The 18,170-nt window shown below is 48.3% G+C and overlaps 1 long non-coding RNA gene across 4 annotated transcripts; it reads left to right on the top strand.

The window, feature by feature from the left end:
- Nucleotides 1–1,597: 1,597 nt before the first annotated feature.
- Nucleotides 1,598–8,952, top strand: LOC133498810 (uncharacterized). 4 transcript variants are annotated; one of them, XR_009794473.1, is made up of 3 exons: nt 1,598–2,980; nt 3,046–5,625; nt 5,962–8,952. It is a non-coding gene; the product is annotated as an uncharacterized LOC133498810 (long non-coding RNA). The 4 variants fall into 4 exon arrangements; XR_009794472.1 differs by having other exon boundaries at nt 1,598–4,642; nt 4,786–5,625; XR_009794470.1 differs by having other exon boundaries at nt 1,598–5,244; nt 5,326–5,625.
- The last annotated feature ends 9,218 nt before the right edge of the window (nt 8,953–18,170 follow it).

Genomic DNA, 18,170 nt, shown 5'->3' with positions numbered 1-18,170 from the left:
TTGGTCATAATTCCACTAACTGTGTTTGGAGGAAGACGAATGATGAGTTCCATCCCAAGAAAACCATCTCTACTGTGAAGCATGGGGGTGGTAGCATCATGCTTTGGGTTTTTTTTTTTTCTGCACATGGGACAGGACGACTGCACTGTGTTAAGGATAGGATGACTGCAGCCCTGTATTGTGAGATTTTGGGGAACACCCTCTTTCCCTCAGTCAGAGCATTAAAGATAGGTCGTGGCTGGGTCTTTAAACATGACAATGACCCAAAGCATACAGCCAGGAAAACCAAAGAAACTTACTTACTTTTTACTCAATAAAAAGCATATCAAGGTTTTGGCATGGCCTAGTCAGTCTCCAGACCTAAACCCAATAGAAAATCTTTGGAGGGAGCTGAAACTCTGTGTTTCTCAGCGATAGCCCAGAAACCTGTCTGATCAGTTCATGTATTTTCTTCAATGTAAATTGAATGAACTTGGCAGAGACTTGGTCAATGACCTGAAAAGAGCTGGCACCACTGTTTCCAAGGTGACTATTGGTAATACACTAAGAAGTCACGGTTTGAAATCATGCATGGCATGGAAGGTTCCCCTGCTTAAACCAGCACACGTCAAGGACCGTCTTAAGTTTTCCAATGACCATTTGGATGATACAGAAGAGTCACAGGGAAAAGGTTTTGTGGTCAGATGAGACCAAAATGGAACTTTTTGTTCATAATTCCACTAACCGTGTTTGGAGGAAGACAAAGGAAGAGTTCCATCCTAAGAACATCATCCCTACTGTGAAGCATGGGGGTGGTCGCATCATGCTTTGGGGGTGTGTTTCTGCACATAGGACAGGACAATTGCATTGTATTAACCCATTCATGGGCAGGGTGGCATTTTTTTCCCTTTTTGACATAAAAGTCTAGGCAACAGTCAAGAAAATAACATTTCTTTTTCGTTTATGGTTAAGTTATATGATAACTTTACTAATTTATAATCTCGTCCCAAAAATGGGACACTGCCCGCGAGAGGATCAAGCTAGATAGAGAGGATGACCATGTATTGTGAGATTTTGAGTAACAACCTCTTTCCCTCAGTCAGAGCAGTGAAGATGGGTCGTGGCTGGGTCTTTCAACATGACAATGACCCGAAGCACACAGCCAGGTAAACCAAGGAGTGGCTCCGTAAGAAGCATATCAAGGTTCTGGCGTGGCCTAGCCAGTCTCCAGACGTAAACCCAATAGAAAATCTTTGGAGGAAGCTGAAACTCCGTGTCAGCCTAGAAACCTGTCTGATCTAGAGAAGATTTGTGTGGAGGAGTGGCCAAAATCTCTCCTGCAATGTGTGCAATCTTGGTGAACAACAGGAAAGCAAAGGTTTGACCTCTGTAATTGCAAACAAAGGCCACTGTACCACATTTTAACATTGGTTTTCTCAGCTGTTCAAATACTTGTTTCCAGGTGTATCACACAAATAAATCGTTAAAAAAAAATCATACATTGTGATTTCTGGATTTTTCTTATTTTAACTAATCTCTCTCACAGTGGACATGCACCTCAGATGAAAATTTCAGACCCCTCCATGATTTTTAAGTGGGAGAACTTGCAATATAGTAGAGTGTTCAAATACTTATTTTCTTCTTCTAACTGTGTATCATCTGCATAGCTATGACAGTCAAAATTAATCTTTTGAAGAATTTGACCCAACGGTAGCATATACAGGCTGAACAGGATGGGTCCAAGAACTGAAAATTGTTATAATTCAGCCACATTGATGGTGTTTTTGAGCATGACCAATATTTTTAAGGTCATGCCACAGCATCTAAATCAGATTCAGGTCAGGACTTTGACTAGGCCATTCCAAAGTCTTCATTATGTTTTTCTTTAACCATTGAGTGGTGGACTTGCTGGTGGATCATTGTCCTGGCGCAGAACCCAAGTTAATTTCAGCTTGAAGTCACAAACACGTGGCTGGACATTCTCCATCTATCCATTTTCTTGGGAGGTGGTGTACACGCTGAACTAGTTGCCAGCTCATCGCAGGGCACATGGAGACAGACAACACTTGCACTCACAATCACACATGGGTGCAATTTAGAGTGTCCAATTAATGTTGCATTTTTTTGGGATGTGGGAGGAAACTGTCTCTTTCTTACGGTGGAGCCATTCAGATTTACCTTAAGTGAGGTATGTCAGTCCTGCAGGTCTTTGGATGGAGTCGTCGCTGGGTTCTTGGGGTGATTTTGGTTGGCCGACCACTCTGGGGTAGTTTCACAACTGTTCTGTGTTTTTTTTTTTTCATTTGTGGATAATGGCTCTCACTGGTTTGCTGGAGTCCCAACACTTTAGAAATATATTTACATCTTTTTCCATTCAGAAAGAGATTTCAATTACTTTGTCATTGTTTTTTCCTTGAGCTTCATGCACCATGATGTGTAGATTTTAAGGCTCTTTTCGTCACCCTAATTTTTTCAGGCAGGTCCTGTTGAAGTGGTTTCTTGATTCAGAACACTTGTGAACTGGTAGCAAGAGAAATTAAACTCAAGTATGATGACCCACGTTTATGTTTTAATGGCCGGCAATCCGTTTTTGACACACGGCCATGTAGGTTGGGTAATTACGTCCCAGTTATATAGAATCACACGTACGGTCTGGCCTTTGCCAGATCGTTGCTTCATGCCTCGTTCCCGCACTCTCGTAATCCTGTTCCTGATCTCCAGTGTACTCACCCATGCCTGCCCATTGACCTGCCTCCTACACCTGACGTCCTTGTTACTGCTGCTCCTGTTGACTGCCTGTCTGATCTCCGACACTGGACTAAATGAATATGTTTACCAAACTGCCTCTATGTCTCCCGAGTCGTGAATTTGCGTCCAACCCCGTCTTCTGGTCGTGACAGAACGATCTGGCCATAACATGGACCCAGGCGACTCAGTTGCGGTCCGCCCGTCCTTGCAGATCCAGGGCAAACGTATTGCCGAGCAGGAAGCCGCTCTCCAGGTAACTTTTCACCGGTTACAGGAGATGTGTGTTCTGCTGGACTGCTGATTCATGTTCATGTCCAGTGTTGCCAACGCCAGTCCACTGACGACCACCGCTGACTCGAGCCCACGTCCGACTGTGTGCATGCCACTCTCCCGACCCGAGCAGTTCTCCGGAGACACGGGTTATATTAAACCCTTCCTCGTCCAATGTGATCTCCATTTTGAATTGGAGGCCCCTGCCTTCCCCACTGACCACTCCTGGATAGCCTTCCTGATATCCCACCTGACGGGGAGGGTAGAGGCTTGGGCCACAGCTGAATGGAGCCGCGGTTCCGATACCTGCCGTACCTGTACCTCCTTTGTGTGTGCAATGACGCAGGTGTTTCAATATGTGTCCCCGGAATATGAGGCGGCGGCTGCTTTGATTTCGCTCTGGCAGAGGCACCGCAGCGTTACAAATTACGCCATTGAGTTACGCATCCGAGCAGCGGAGAGGGGGTGGAACGAGAGAGCATTCCTTGAAGCGTTCTTTCAGAGGCTCTCGCCCGGGATTCAAAATCACCTCGTCGCAGTGAAACTGTCCACAGATCTGGACTCGCTCATCGCCCTTGCCCTGAGGGTCGACTAGACTCTAGTCACTAGAGGCTCGCAATACAGGGGAGAGTCGACACGCTACAGGGCAACTTCTAATGGAGCTTCGTATCACAGACAGTGAACCAACCGGTTTAGGCCTTTGAGACGGACGCCTTGCAAGTTGAGGGGGTTCACGGCTCCCCGGAGGAACGTCAACGATGCCGGCGAGAATGTCGCTGTTACTACTTCGGATGGCTGGGCCACCTCATGGCTCGGTGCCCACTCTAACCCGTATGACCCGCACTCAAGGTCTCCACGTGATTCTGAATTACGCCGCGGACAGCCCGATGCAGTCCCTGCTTCAGGTGACGTTAAGCGCAGGAGAACATTTATACTTGGCTACAGTGTTCATTGACTCCGGGTCTGACGCTAATCTCCTGAACCCACGAGTGATTGACTTATTGGGCTTAGACTTTTAGAACGCAGCGTCTCTGACGCGTTTATGCGACCAATGGCAGGTTTTTGTGCCAGATCACTCACCACACTCAGACCTAAGACATGATGTTCCCAGACGCACATACTGAATGCTTGAGTTTTCACGTGTTCGATTCACGAAGCAGTGACATCATCTTGGGGAGTCCCTGGCTCAGGCAACATAACCCTCTCATTGTCTGGCCAGCCAGACAAATCAAGTCATGGGGTTCGAAATGCGGAGGCGTCTGCTTCGAATCCCCTGATAAGGAGGTTGCTTTGGAACCTCCACGGGCCTCTCCGCAGGAGCCAGATTTAACCTTGGTCCCTGACTACTACTTGGATCTGTTAGTGTTTTCTGAAGCAAAGGCTAAGTTCCTTCCGCCTCACCGGCCATATGACTGTACTATTGATTTACTGCCCGGCACCTCACCCCGTGGGGGAGACTCTTCTCTCTTACAGGCCTGGAGCACCAAGCCATGAGGGACTATGTTGAGGAGTTTCTGGCGGCGGGTCTCATCCTAGCCTCGTCATCACGCGCCGGAGTGGGCTTCTTCTTTGTAAAGAAAAAGGATAAATCCCTGCGCCCCCGCATTGACTACCAGGGGCCTAATGACATCACCATAAAAAACAGGTACCGTCTTCCCCCAATCGCAACGGTCTTCGAGATGCTGAAGGAAGACAGTATATTTACCAAGCTGAAACTGAGAAACGCATACAACCTGGTGTGTATTAGGGAGGGAGACGAATGGAAAACTGCCTTTAACATGTCCACAGGGCACTGCGAGTACCTGGTGATGTCTTTTGGACTGACGAATGTACCAGCGGTGTTCCAGAACTTCATCAGTGACGTCCTTTGCGAGATGCTCAATAGGCATGTTTTCGTGTATCATGACAACATACTGATTTTTTTCTCCCCTGACGAAAATCCACTCCGCCAAGCAGACCGCCGAGCTTCTGTAGTACAAAGTGTTCCGGAACCACGGCTACCATACCGACGTGCTGTCGGACAGGGGACCCCATAGCGTTTCGCGATTTTGGAGGGAGTTTTGGCCACTGATAGGGGCCACGGCAAGTCTGTCCTCAGGTCAGCACCCAGAGTCCAATGGGCAGACTGAACTGGTCAGGACATGGAAACTGGTCTCCGTTGCCTGGCCTCCCGTGACCCCGCCTCATGGAGTCGGCAGCTCGGCTGGATGGAATACTCCCACAACTCCCTTCTCTCAGCTTCGACAGGTATGTAACCCTTCCATGTAGAGCATGGTTACCCTCCCTCTCTCTTCCCGTCTCTAGACACTGACTCACAGGTACCGTCAGCATTGGCTGTGGTCAGGCGCTGTAAGCAGACCTGGGAGCCTACAAGGCTGCAGCGGACTGCAAGAGGTTGAGGTGCACTGACCTATAAAGGTGGACAGCGCGGCTGGCTGTTGGCAAGAGACCTCCTGCCTGCTACAGATGGAATCTCACAAGCTGGCCCCCAGGTTCCTCGGTCCTTTGCCTGTCACTAAGGTGATCAACCCGGTTGCAGTAAACTCCCGAGATTGATGCAGGTCCACCTTACCTTTCATGTCAGTCTGCTCAAGCCAGCTCGGTCATATTCACCTTGAAAATAATGAGGTAATGGTCTTACCTGGAAATACTGTTCAGTCAATGCTCCATATTCAGATAAAGATGGCATTTGACTGTTGTTGGTTTTTTTGTACTATCTTTTGTTTTTGATTTTTGCATTGTCTTTCCTTTGGTCATAGTTTACTTAATGTCATTAAATCATGGCCAAGTGCCAGAAATCCTTCTGCGGAGTATTGCTGTTATTTTGAAGTCATTATTTCAATGTAAATAAATTATATTGGGTGATTTTAGCTCTTTATAATGTCTGCATTTTTTAGTTAAAGGTGACACAAACATTAAGGATATAGCTATTTCTGACCATTTTTGTGTATTTTTGAATTACAGATTCTTCCAGAAGTTCAGAGAACCTCTATGTCTATCAAGAAAAGGTACATAAACGAAAGTATTGCGACTAAGTTCATGGAGACTCGAAAATCTCAAATATCATAAATGCTGTTGCTCTTGCTCAAACATCCTGTGGTGACCTAGAACACTGTGGAGGAACACGTTGATGGTCATGAGCTCAAAATCAAAGTGTAGGAAAGTAAAACGCAAGTGGAGAAAAACTAAACTGCAAATTGACAATAACCTCTTCTGATAGTGTCTTTGTCATTTTAACCAAGAGTGAGTCATCGTTTGGCAGCAACACTTTTCTGAAATCATCAGTAAGGACCTCAACGATAATCACACAGGTGTGTATTGAGCTATTAAAGAAAATAATAGTTGGGGGGAACTAATTTGTCTCACAGTTTATAGCATATGTTGATATTCTATTATCATAAGTTATGAGAAGATAATGGCAGCGCGCACATCTGCTGTGGCTCTTAGCTCTCCAGTTTGGTGCTTTTTCTTTCTTATTATTTTGACGGTACTTGTGGATTACTGTAAAGCCACAGTCACATATAACTTCCAGAACCTGATCAATCTGGGACTGAAGCATAATTAATCAAAAACAATGGAATACCAAAAGGCAAACAATATTCCGGAGGACGGATAGCCCCTCTCAGCAAGCGACGGAGAAGGCAGAGGGAGCGTAGGCAAAAACAAGGAAGCAACCTCCCAAACCTGCGCTTCCAAGTATCTTTTTGACCAAAGCAAGATCCATTACCCACAAAATGGATCAATTAGAATTACAACTAGCCACGAGCAGCTTTGTCTGGAACTGCAGTACTATTTTCATCAAGGAGACGTGACTACACCCGCGAATCACTGACACAGCAGTTTTGCTAGCTGGCCAAATGCTACATCGACAAGACAGAACCAAAGACTCGGTAAATACAAAGGGGGAGGGCTTTGTGTCTATATGCACAATGAATGGTGTTCTAACAGCAGAATCATTGACACCCACTGTTCTCCTGATTTAGAGGTCCTTGCAGTCTCGTGCAGACCCATTTATCTACTGAGGGAGCTAACAGTGGTCATTGTGGTAGCTGTCTATTTCCTGCTGGATGGTAACATTAGCGTACCACTAAGCCATCTGCTCATGACTGTAAACAAACAGCAGCTCGCCCACCCCAACAGAGAATTGATTGTTGCTGGTGACTTCAACCAAGCATGTTTCAAGACTGTCTTACCCAAATTCGTCCAGTATGTGACATGCCCCACCAGAGGAGACAAAACCCTGGACCATGTTTACTCCAACATTAAACATGCATACAAGGCTTCCACCCTCCCCATCTTGCTGGATCCGACCATCTCTGCGTCACCCTCACACCCATACACTGTACATCCCCCTATGTAAACTAAGGCCTCAAACAAAGACAATTACAACATGGCCTGAGAATGCAGAAAGCATCTCACCTGCAGGACTGTTTTTCTTGCACTGTTTGGGAATTATTTGAACACCAGACCCTCCAGGAACACATAGTTCCTGTTCTGTCTTACATCAAAAACTGTATAGACACTGTGACTGTAAATAGACAGATCCAGGTTTTCCCCAACCAAAAACCCTAGATGACCCGAGAGACTAAGGCACTCCTGAGATGCCGCCTTAAGGTCAGGGGACAAGGCACAGTATAGTCCCGCCAGAGCCGACTTAAAGAGGGGCATCAGAGTGGCCAAGACGGCCTACAAAAGAAATATTGAGGAGTACTTCACAGAAAACAACTCAAAAAAAGATGTGGGAGGGATTACAACACATCACAAACTACAACAGTAAGAACAAGATGTGTGCGGAAAATACAGACGCCTCACTGGCCGAAAAACTAAACCATTTCTTTGCCCGTTTTGAGATGGACAGTTCAAACCCAGGCTCATCACAACCACAACCATCACACTGATGCTTCAAGAACATGAAGTTAGAAGTGTGCTCAGGACTGTAAACACCAATAAAGCTGCTGGCCCAGATGGAGTGCCGGGGAAGGTACTGAAGGCCTGTGCTGATCTGCTGACGGGTATTTTTCACGAAAATCTTCAATAGATCCTTGCAACAATCAACCCTTCCCTCCTGCCTGAAATCTGCAAAAATCATCCCTGTCCCAAAAAAAAGCAGCCATTGACAGTCTAAATGATTGCAGGCCTGTTGCACTCACACCTGTGATTATGAAGTGCTTTGAGAGGCTGGTTGCACCCCACATAAGGGGCTCACTTCCTCCCTCACTCGACCCTACCAGTTTGCCTACAGAGGAAACCGGTCCACCGATTGGCTGATGCAGCGTCTACCCGGTCCCACTGTTCATCAATAGGGACTTTGTGGAGAGGGTCCACACCTTCAAATTTCTGGGAGTCTACATCTTGGACAAACTCACCTACACTGTAAATACCACTGCGGTGGTGAGAAAGGCCCAGCTGTGACTCCACTTCCTGAGAGTGCTCAGGAAGAACAACTTGGAAGCTAAGCTGCTGCAGGCCTTCTACAGAACCACCGTGGAGAGCATCTTCACATACTGCATCACATAGTGGTATGCTGGATGCACAGGAAAGGTCTGCAAAGAGTGGTCAACAGTTCCCAGAAGATCACTGGCTGCTCTCTGGAGGGCCCGAGAGGACATTGCCAACTCCCGCTATCACAGCAGAGCCACTAATATTGTAAAGGACTTTTCACATCCTGGTCATCACCTGTTTAACTTGCTGCCCTCTGGCAGGCGGTGAACGTCCCACAAAACACGGACAACCAGATTCAAGGATAGCTTTTTCCCCAGAGCCATCAACTCCTTCAACTCAAAACCACTGAATATAACAGTACTGTAAAGGAATATTATGTAACTGCACTTTTGTGCATTTATTTATTTATGTATGTATTTATTTATTTTAGCAGTAACTGTACCTTAATGTTTTATCTGTTTTTTTTTTATCTAAAATGTGCTTATATTTTTATTCTATTTTATTGAACCTTGGATCTTGTGGAGAAGCACTCATCATTTTGTTGGATGCAGAGCAAATAATGACATTAAAGGCTTTAAAAAAATGTTACATGTGAATTTTGAATAAATCCCCTTTGTCAAACCATCAAAATATAACAAAGCATTTGTATTGTGTTCAAAACAATTTAATCACACACAATCCACACAAAACAAGAACAAAATAGAAGTACAAAGACAGTTTACTAGCATTTAACATGAGGTAACTAGCCAAACGACGTATCGTCACAAACGTCCAACCTTGTCTGGGGCACCCGTGTGGCCATTCATCCAGGACACCAGCATTGTGACCAGTGGAGACATCCAAGTAGAGCTCAACTTTATGCTTCCCATTTCAATCTGCCCAAGGCACACCAAGCCCATGAGTCAAGACCTCTCACCCATGTCTTGGCGGTGTCACGGACGAGACTCGGGGGTGGACCCAAATGCACGACTCAGGTGAGAGGTAAGCAGTGCGGAGTAAGCCTTTATTCGTTCCAATGTCGGTTACCAGGGAGTCAGTCCAAACAAGCAGCAAGATCAGTAACGGCAGGCTTACGGGGTAGGTCGGGAGACAGGCGTTGGTCGGTACACGGGAGGTAGACGTCAGGAGTACGGTAGTGCGGGAACGAGGCATGAGAGGCTACGATCTAGCAGAGTCTCTGTCGTCCCACGGGTCCTATATGTACTGGGTCTAATCGGAGGTCATGTGGCGCAGGTGTGACCCTTCCGATTAGACGGCCACGCCCAGCCCTGGCTGGAATCCAGGATCATGACAGTACCCCCCCCCCTCAACGGCCGGCTCTGGACGGCCCAGGCGCATCAGGGTGAGCCGCGTGAAAGTCCCTGTTGAGGGAGCGGTCCACGACGAAGCGGGAGGGGATCCAAGAGCGCTCCTCCGGGCCATATCCCTCCCAGTCCACCAGGTACTGGACCCCACTCCCTCTGCGGCGGGAAGACAGCAACCGGCGCACGGTGTACACCAACCCACCGTCGACCATGCGGGGGGCGGGGGGGACTTGAGCGGAGGAGCCAGCGACGACGTGCGATTCGGGCGAAGTCTGCTGACGTGGAACGTAGGGTGCACCCTCATCAACCTGGGCAGTTTCAACGAGACGGCGACCGGGTTAATAACCTTGGAAACAGGGAACGGGCCAACGAACCTGGGAGCAAGTTTGCGGGATTCCGTCCGCAGCGGGAGATCTTTGGTGGAGAGCCACACTCGCTGTCCCACTCTGAGCTCTGGTGCGGCCCTCCTCTTGCGGTCTGCTGCGGCCTTGTAGGCGCTGCTCATGCGCAGCAGTGTCCTCCGAGCTGCTTCCCAGGTCCGTTTGCAGCGTCGCACCACGGCCAGGGCCGACGGAACTGTGGATTCTGTGACCAGTGGAGGAAACAGCCACGGAGGATACCCATGCACGACATGGAGTGGAGCCATACCTGTTGAAGCGGAGGGTAGGGAATTGTGGGCATACTCCACCCACTTGATGTGCTGGCTCCACGTGCTCTGGTCCCTGGATACCAGACATCGAAGACCGGTCTCTAATTCCTGGTTAATCCTCTCAGTCTGGCCATTAGACTCTGGGTGATGACCCGATGTCCGACTTGCTGAAGCGCCGATGAGGTTGCAGAACTCCTTCCAGAAACGGGCGCTGAATTGCGGACCCCTGTCCGAAATGATGTCCTGGGGTAGACCGTGGTAACGGACGACCTCGTCTAATACCAACTGGGCTGTCTGCTTGGCCGACGGGATCTTCGGGAGCGGCACGAAGTGGACCATCTTGGAGAAACGGTCCACTATGGACAGCACCACTGTGTTCCCTTGTGAAGGCGGCAGGCCGGTAACGAAATCCATCGCGATGTGTGACCACGGACGAAAGGGGATGGACAGAGGTTGCAACTCACCAACGGGCTGTAGGCGGGAAGTTTTATTGGCAGCACACACCGGGCAGGCGTTGACGAACTCCCTTACATCCTTGCTGAGGTTAGGCCACCAGAACCTTTGTTCGACCACTGACCGTGTCTTCGCCATACCCGGGTGGCAGACTGTCTTGTTGGTATGGGCCCAGTTGATGACGTCTCCCCGCAGAGATGGGATGACGAAAAGACGGCCCGACGGACAATCCGCGGGTGGCGGTGTCTCTTCCAGGGCCTCCTTCACCCACGACTCGATCGACCAGGTGAACCCGGACACGAAGCACCCCGCTGGCAGGATAGTAGCGGCGTCTGAATCAGTGCGCCCTCCCTCGTGGATCCGCGAGAGTGCATCCGGCTTGCCGTTTTTGGAGCCTGGGCGGTAAAACACCTTAAAGTGGAAGCGGGTGAAAAATAGAGCCCACCTGGCCTGACGGGCGTTCAACCTCTTCGCGGACTTCAGGTATTCAAGGTTCTTATGGTCCGTGAAGACAACGAACGGTACTTGCGAGCCCTCCAGCCAGTGCCGCCACTCCTCCAACGCGCTCTTGACCGCCAGCAGTTCCTTATCTCCCACGTCGTAGTTCCTCTCTGCCGGGGTCAACTTTCTAGACAGGAACAAGCACGGGTGGATCCGACCGTCTCTGGTACTCCTCTGAGACAAGACTGCTCCGATTCCTGAATTAGATGCATCCACCTCCACCACAAACTGGTTATCGGGATCCGGAATAATGAGAACGGGCGCAGTAGTGAAACTTGCCTTGAGCCTGCCGAAGGCCTCCTGGCAGGTCCCGGACCAGTCGAAGGTGGTATTTGGCGAAGTGAGCGAATGCAGAGGAGCGGCCACGGAACTGAAGTTCCTTATGAATTTCCTATAGAAATTGGCAAATCCCAAGAACCTCTGCACATCCCTCCTGTTGGTGGGGGTAGGCCACCGCAGCACCGCGTCGACCTTCCCGGGATCCATGCGTATCTCTCCCTCAGCCAGGACGAAACCCAGGAAGGACACGGATGCCTGATGGAACTCACACTTATCCATATTCACGTATAATTGGTGCTGCTGCAGACGCCGGAGCACCTCTCGGACTTGTTGAATGTGAGAGGCTAGGTCTGCTGAAAAGATGAGAATGTCATCCAGATAAACAAAGACAGGTCTGTTCAGGAACTCCTGGAGCACGTCGTTAATGAAATTCTGAAAGACGGCCGGAGCGTTTGTCAGTCCAAAGGGCATCACAAGATACTCATAGTGCCCTGTGGGGGTGTTGAACGCCGTCTTCCACTCATCCCCTTCCCGAATCCGCACCAGATGGTAAGCGCTGCGCAAGTCGAGCTTGGTGAAGATCCGGGCTCCCTGGAGGAGTTCGAATGCTGTAGAGATAAGCGGCAAAGGGTACCTGTTCTTGACTGTGATGTCGTTCAGTCCTCGGTAGTTGATGCAGGGTCGCAGCGTGGAGTCCTTCTTCTTGACAAAAAAAACCCCCCGCACCGGCTGGTGAAGATGAGGGGCGAATGAGTCCGGCTGCCAGCGAGTCCTCGATGTAGTCCCTCAGGGCTTGATGCTCTGGTCCTGTTAAAGAGAACAGTTTCCCTCTGGTAGGGAAGGTGCCTGGCAGGAGTTCAATCGCGCAGTCGTATGACCGATGTGGCGGTAGAGACTTTGCCTTAGATTCAGAGAAGACCTCCCGTAGGTCATGATAGCAGGAGGGCACTGCGGTCAGGTCCAGGGCGGTACCAGGTTCTGTTAGCCGAACCGGCGCGACTTGAATACCCCTGTCTCTCCGGACAGCGAAACAGCGACTGAGACAGTCCTCACCCCAAGTCTTGATCTGACCCGTGGTCCAATCTATGTGCGGATTATGTTCTTTGAGCCACGGACTGCCCAAGATGATGTCGCTACTACGTGCGTCGAAGACATGAAACCTAATTCGCTCCGAGTGAGCGTCCGGAAAGCTCATACGTAGCGTCTGAGTACGATGTGTAACCCGACAAAGGAACTTGCCGTTGGCGGCATAGGCGTGACGAAACCGTTGCGTGGGGAAGGTTGCCGCCCCCAGCTCCTCGACCACGCGGGGATTTATCAGGTTTGCTTCCGACCCAGAATCTATGAAAGCCGTCACAGAGCATGAACGGGAGTCCGTTCCCAAGGTGAGGTGAAGAAGGGACCTCCCTGACCCCGTCGCGGTGTACCGCACACTCACCGGAGTAGCGATCCTGATGTCAGAATGCCCTGGTCGAGTCGGGCAACGGGCGATCAAGTGTCCCAAACGCCCGCAGTAAAAACAGCATCCCTCTCGTCGCCGACGTAAGCGCTCCTCCGCTGAGCTGCCAAGCCCCTCCACTTGCATGGCTTCCGGTGAAGCTGACAACACGGGTGGCCGGGAAGCGGAAACAACCGGACTGCGACTCTCCCTCTCCTCCTCCCTCAGGCCCTCCATCTGTCTCTGCACGGTGAGGCGCTGGTCCACCTTGAGGGCCAATGCGATGAGGGAGTTAAGCGAAGGCGGAAGATCCATGGCCACGAGGTGACCACGGATCTGTGGGGACAGTCCCTCGTAAAACGCGTCATGGACGGCTTCCTCATTCCAGCGGCTCTCGGCAGCCCGAATCCGGAACTCGATGGCGTAGTCGGACACGCGGCGACGCCCCTGGCGAATTGTCATGAGTGACGACGACGCCTGGCGTTCCGGAGCCGCATACTAGAACACCTGGGTGAGCGCGCAGACGAAGCTCGCCCATGAGCGGCAGGTCTCCGAGTTACGGCTCCACTCGGCGGTGGCCCATGCCTCCGCCCTCCCTGTCATGTGGGAAATGACGAAGGTGATCCGGGATCGGTCCGTGGGAAAAGCGGAAGCTTGCAGCTCAAAGTGGAGATCGCACTGCGCCAGGAAGGGCTTGACGTTACCGGAGTCGCCTGAGAACCGCTCTGGTCGAGAGAGCGGAGTGATGGTGGCACGGGGAGGCACAGGAGCAGCCGCGCTAGCTTGGGAGGCTAGCCACGGCTGCAGCTGGGTGCAGAGCTCCTGGATCTGGTGAGTCATACCCTGGAGAGCAGCCTCTTGCTCACCCAGGCGTTTGCCCTGCACATGCAACGCACGGCGAATGGCTTCAGAGTCGGCTGGGTCCAAATTCTTGGCTAGATCGTTCTGTCACGGACGAGACTCGGGGGTGGACCCAAATGCACGACTCAGGTGAGAGGTAAGCAGTGCGGAATAAGCCTTTATTCGTTCAAATGTCGGTTACCAGGGAGTCAGTCCAAACAAGCAGCAAGATCAGTAACGGCAGGCTTACGGGGTAGGTCGGGAGACAGGCGTTGGTCGGTACACGGGAGGTAGACGTCAGGAGTACGGTAGTGCGGGAACGAGGCATGAGAGGCAACGATCTAGCAGAGTCTCTGTCGTCCCACGGGTCCTATATGTACTGGGTCTAATCGGAGGTCATGTGGCGCAGGTGTGACCCTTCCGATTAGACGGCCACGCCCAGCCCTGGCTGGAATCCAAGATCATGACAGGCGGTGCTTGACCCCAAGCCACCTCTCGCCCATATCTCGGCGGAGCCTGATGCCCAACTGCCTCTTGCCCATGTCTTGGCGGAGCCTGACACCTAGCCGCCTCTCTTCCATGTCTCGGCAGAGCCTGACACACAGCAAGGCTCGAACCAGCAAAAGCAGCAGCCACCACCTCTTGACTACATCTCGGCGATGCTCGACCAGCAGCAGCTGCCGCCTCTTGCCCACATCTTGGCAGTGCTCGACCAGCAGTAGCAGCAGCCGACACCTCTCAACCATGGCTTGGTGGTCCCCAAAACTCCCCAAAAAGGGCATTAAACAGCTGGAGCTCATTCAGAATCCTGCAGCTCGGGTTCTGACCAGAACAAAGAAATCATAGCATATAACTCAAATTCGAAAGTCCTTAAACTGGCTTGCAGTCAGCTCTAGAATAGATTTTAAAGTTCTGCTACTGATCTATAAATCACAAAACGGTTTAGGTCCTGAATACATGAAAGAAATGCTTATGGACTACAAATCCTATAGAACTCTGAGATCGAAAAATTCAGGTCAAATAGTGGAGCGCAGAGTCCAAAGCAAACATGGTGAAGCAGCATTTAGATATTATGCTGCACACAAATGGAATAAGCTACCAACAGAGGTGACGTTAGCCCCAAGTGTGAATGTATTTAAATCCAGGTTGAATTTCCACTTTTAATATTTATTGCACCGTATTTTTTCCTTTTTTAAAACATACATTCTGTTGTTATTTGTATACTTTTTCCTCCATTTTAAACGTTTTATTTCTTGGTATTTAAATCCTTTTAATCACGTAAAGCACATTGAGTTACCGTGTGTATGAAATGGGCTATATTAATACATTTGCTGTGTATGGTTTGCTTCTCTATCTTCACAGATTTCATATTTGAAAAGGCTCCCCCTTTCTATCCAGAGCTCTATCCGAATCCATGAGGAATCTTACGTTATCTTTAATTGGCATACGACACCACCAAAATTTGTTACTTTATGAACATACAAAGCATAACATAATCTTTCATAAATAAGTTGGATTTTAACAGAAAGTCTTCCAGGCCAACACAGAGGCTTGTCAACAGAATAATTTGATGAGCAGATTCTCTAAAATCAACAGAGGGAGCCCAAACGCTTATCAAAGACTTCATTTTCTTTGTGGAAATAAGCTGTGCTGTGTGAAACCATGCACCATTGCCACTATCACTGTCTGTACTTTGTCTGGACTCGTGTGTCACTTTTAAGGGTTAGCATTAGGGTTAGTAAGAGCAATAGAAAAAACGCTAAATGTGCTTCCCTTGAAATGAAAGCTGATTAACATTATTGTGTTTTTGTTGTATTGAGCATTGCAAAATACTGTAATTATTTTTCCATCGCTGTCATTGATGGTTGACTCGCATTTCCTGGATACAAAAGTATTATATTTTCAGATCAGTATCACCTTAATTAATAATTCAAATGTTATTGGATGCATCAGACTGCAAGGCAACAAGTTTCAGTGTTGCAAGTATTCAAGCTTCTAGAAAATGTATGACCAATCATCATTTCAATGCATTGTATTTCTGTCTTTTGAATCTTGTCTTAATTTACATGATTCAATTTAAAGAGAATAAGGATAATATTAAAAATCCATAAATATCAGCTGACATTTACAAACCTGAATTCCAAGGAAGTTGGAGTGTTGCATTAAATGTAAATAAATAAACAAAACAATGATTTGCAAATACTTTTCACCCTACATTTAATTGAATACACTACAAAGATGAGATATTTGATGTTCAAACTCATAAACCTTTTTGTCTTTTATTATTGAAAATATTTAATCATTTTGAATTTTATGCCTGCAACACTTGGTAAATAATCCAAATAGAAAATGTCCAATCAAAGTTCTGAAAGCTCCCATTGCTTCATGGTTTTCAGGTCAGGACTCCCAAGTTCTTCTCCACCAAACATATCCCACCTGCCTTTATTGACCTTCCTTTGTGCACTGGGATACAGTCATGGAGGAACTGAAAAGAGCCTTTCTCAAATTGTTCCAACAAAGTTTGTGTCATAGAACCACCCTATTACAAGGATAAAGAAACGTGCTTTGGACTACAGTAAAAAGATGCAGCCCAGCCCCGGTTAATTAATTTGGTTGAAGAGAATTCTTACTGTAGCCATAGGTGTGTATCAATACTTTTGTTTAGTGTGTGATTTCTTTATATGATTAGTTTAGTGTATTTCTCTGTGCCAAAAGCTCACCCCCCTGTCCCATCACCATGTCTGTTGAGTGGTGTATGTATTTGGTTCCAGCCAGTTGGACTGCTTGACTTTTTTAATCAATAAGAGAAGACATTTACCACATTCCGTTTGCCTGGAGTAGCAAAAATGTGGGTGCAGCCAAACTCCGCTGTAGTAATTCTGATGATTAAATTGAGTGCATTTTTGGACCAACTCAAGCTGCATGGTAGCACAGAAGGAGGCTGATAAGGAGGTCTCGCTCAAAGTGGAGTTGGCCAATGAGAAGGAGGATGGAGAGAATGAGGAGACATATAGTTGAGTGCATTGCCTTGTTGTATGCACCCTTCTTCGGATAATTATTCGATGAGCAAAATGTCCTGTTATACATGTTGATCGTGTGTCCTACACCTAGTCAAATTGAGCTCTTAATGTATCCATTCCTCAGGGAGTGTCTGAGTGTAATAAGAGAAAATATTGAGTGTGCGAGTGTGTAATTCATTTAACTGATATACTGTGGACTGAGCCTCTGAGGGTGCCTGAAGGAAGACCTCTGTCCTCTGTCAAGGTTTAATGCAATGAGATATGTCTCTGCGCCCCTCCCTTAGTCATTCCTCCTCTTTCCCAACCTCTCTATCTCTGTCCGCCTCGCTAATGAAATAATGAAATTCCCCTTCTCTGGCTGTCTTGCAAGAGCTGACACACTTGGCCAAATTCATTGTCACGGCATACAAGCTGAGTCATATAGGCTTCATCGTGCTCTGGTTCATAGACAGACATGGATGAGGAAGGTGAGACATACAGGAAAAATACTGGCATTAGCTCAACTCATCATAAAACAAATATAGATTTCTTTGGGACAATGACATGTTCAATCAAAATAAACACAAAGCCACCATGAAATTTATTGCTAACCTCTGCTTAATTCACCCATTCATCTATCCCTTTTCGGAGCCCTTATGCTCACAAGGGTCGCTAGAGTACTGGACCCTATCGCAGTTATCTTCAGGCTGGAGGCGGGGTACAACCTTTACTGGATGCCAGCCAATTGCAGGGGACATGGATACAAACAACAGTCACATTCACAATCACATGAAGGGGCAATTTAGAGTCTCAAATTAATACATATTTTTGGGGATGTTAGAGGAAACCAGAATGCCCGGACTAAAACCACGCAGGTACGGGGAGAACATGCAAAGTCCACATGGGGGGTGTTTGTTCAGTGGAGCAGTTGTAGAGCATTGGCCTCACAGCTCTGAAGACGGGTTCAAACACCCTGCAGTTGACTGGCAGGCAGTTCAAGGTGTACCCCGCTTCCTGCTCGATGACAGCTGGGATTGGCTCCAGCACTTCCGTGACCCATGTGAGGATAACCGGCTGAGAAAAGGGATGGATGGATGGATGCAGTAAGTGTGTGTTAAAAATATTTAATACTTCTATATGATGCAACAACTGTGTGTAGGGGTATAAATGAAAACCACTCCATATATTATGGGTTTATAAGACTTCAGGGCTTTTATTATTGCAGGACATTATTCACAGCAATCACTGGAGAATATCAGCTAATTCAG

The sequence above is a fragment of the Syngnathoides biaculeatus genome, chromosome 4 (genome assembly GCF_019802595.1).
Source record: "Syngnathoides biaculeatus isolate LvHL_M chromosome 4, ASM1980259v1, whole genome shotgun sequence".
Classification (NCBI taxonomy): Eukaryota; Metazoa; Chordata; class Actinopteri; order Syngnathiformes; family Syngnathidae; genus Syngnathoides; species Syngnathoides biaculeatus.
The sequence above is the reverse complement of the archived record's forward strand: the minus strand, read 5'-3'. Positions and strand labels throughout refer to the sequence as shown.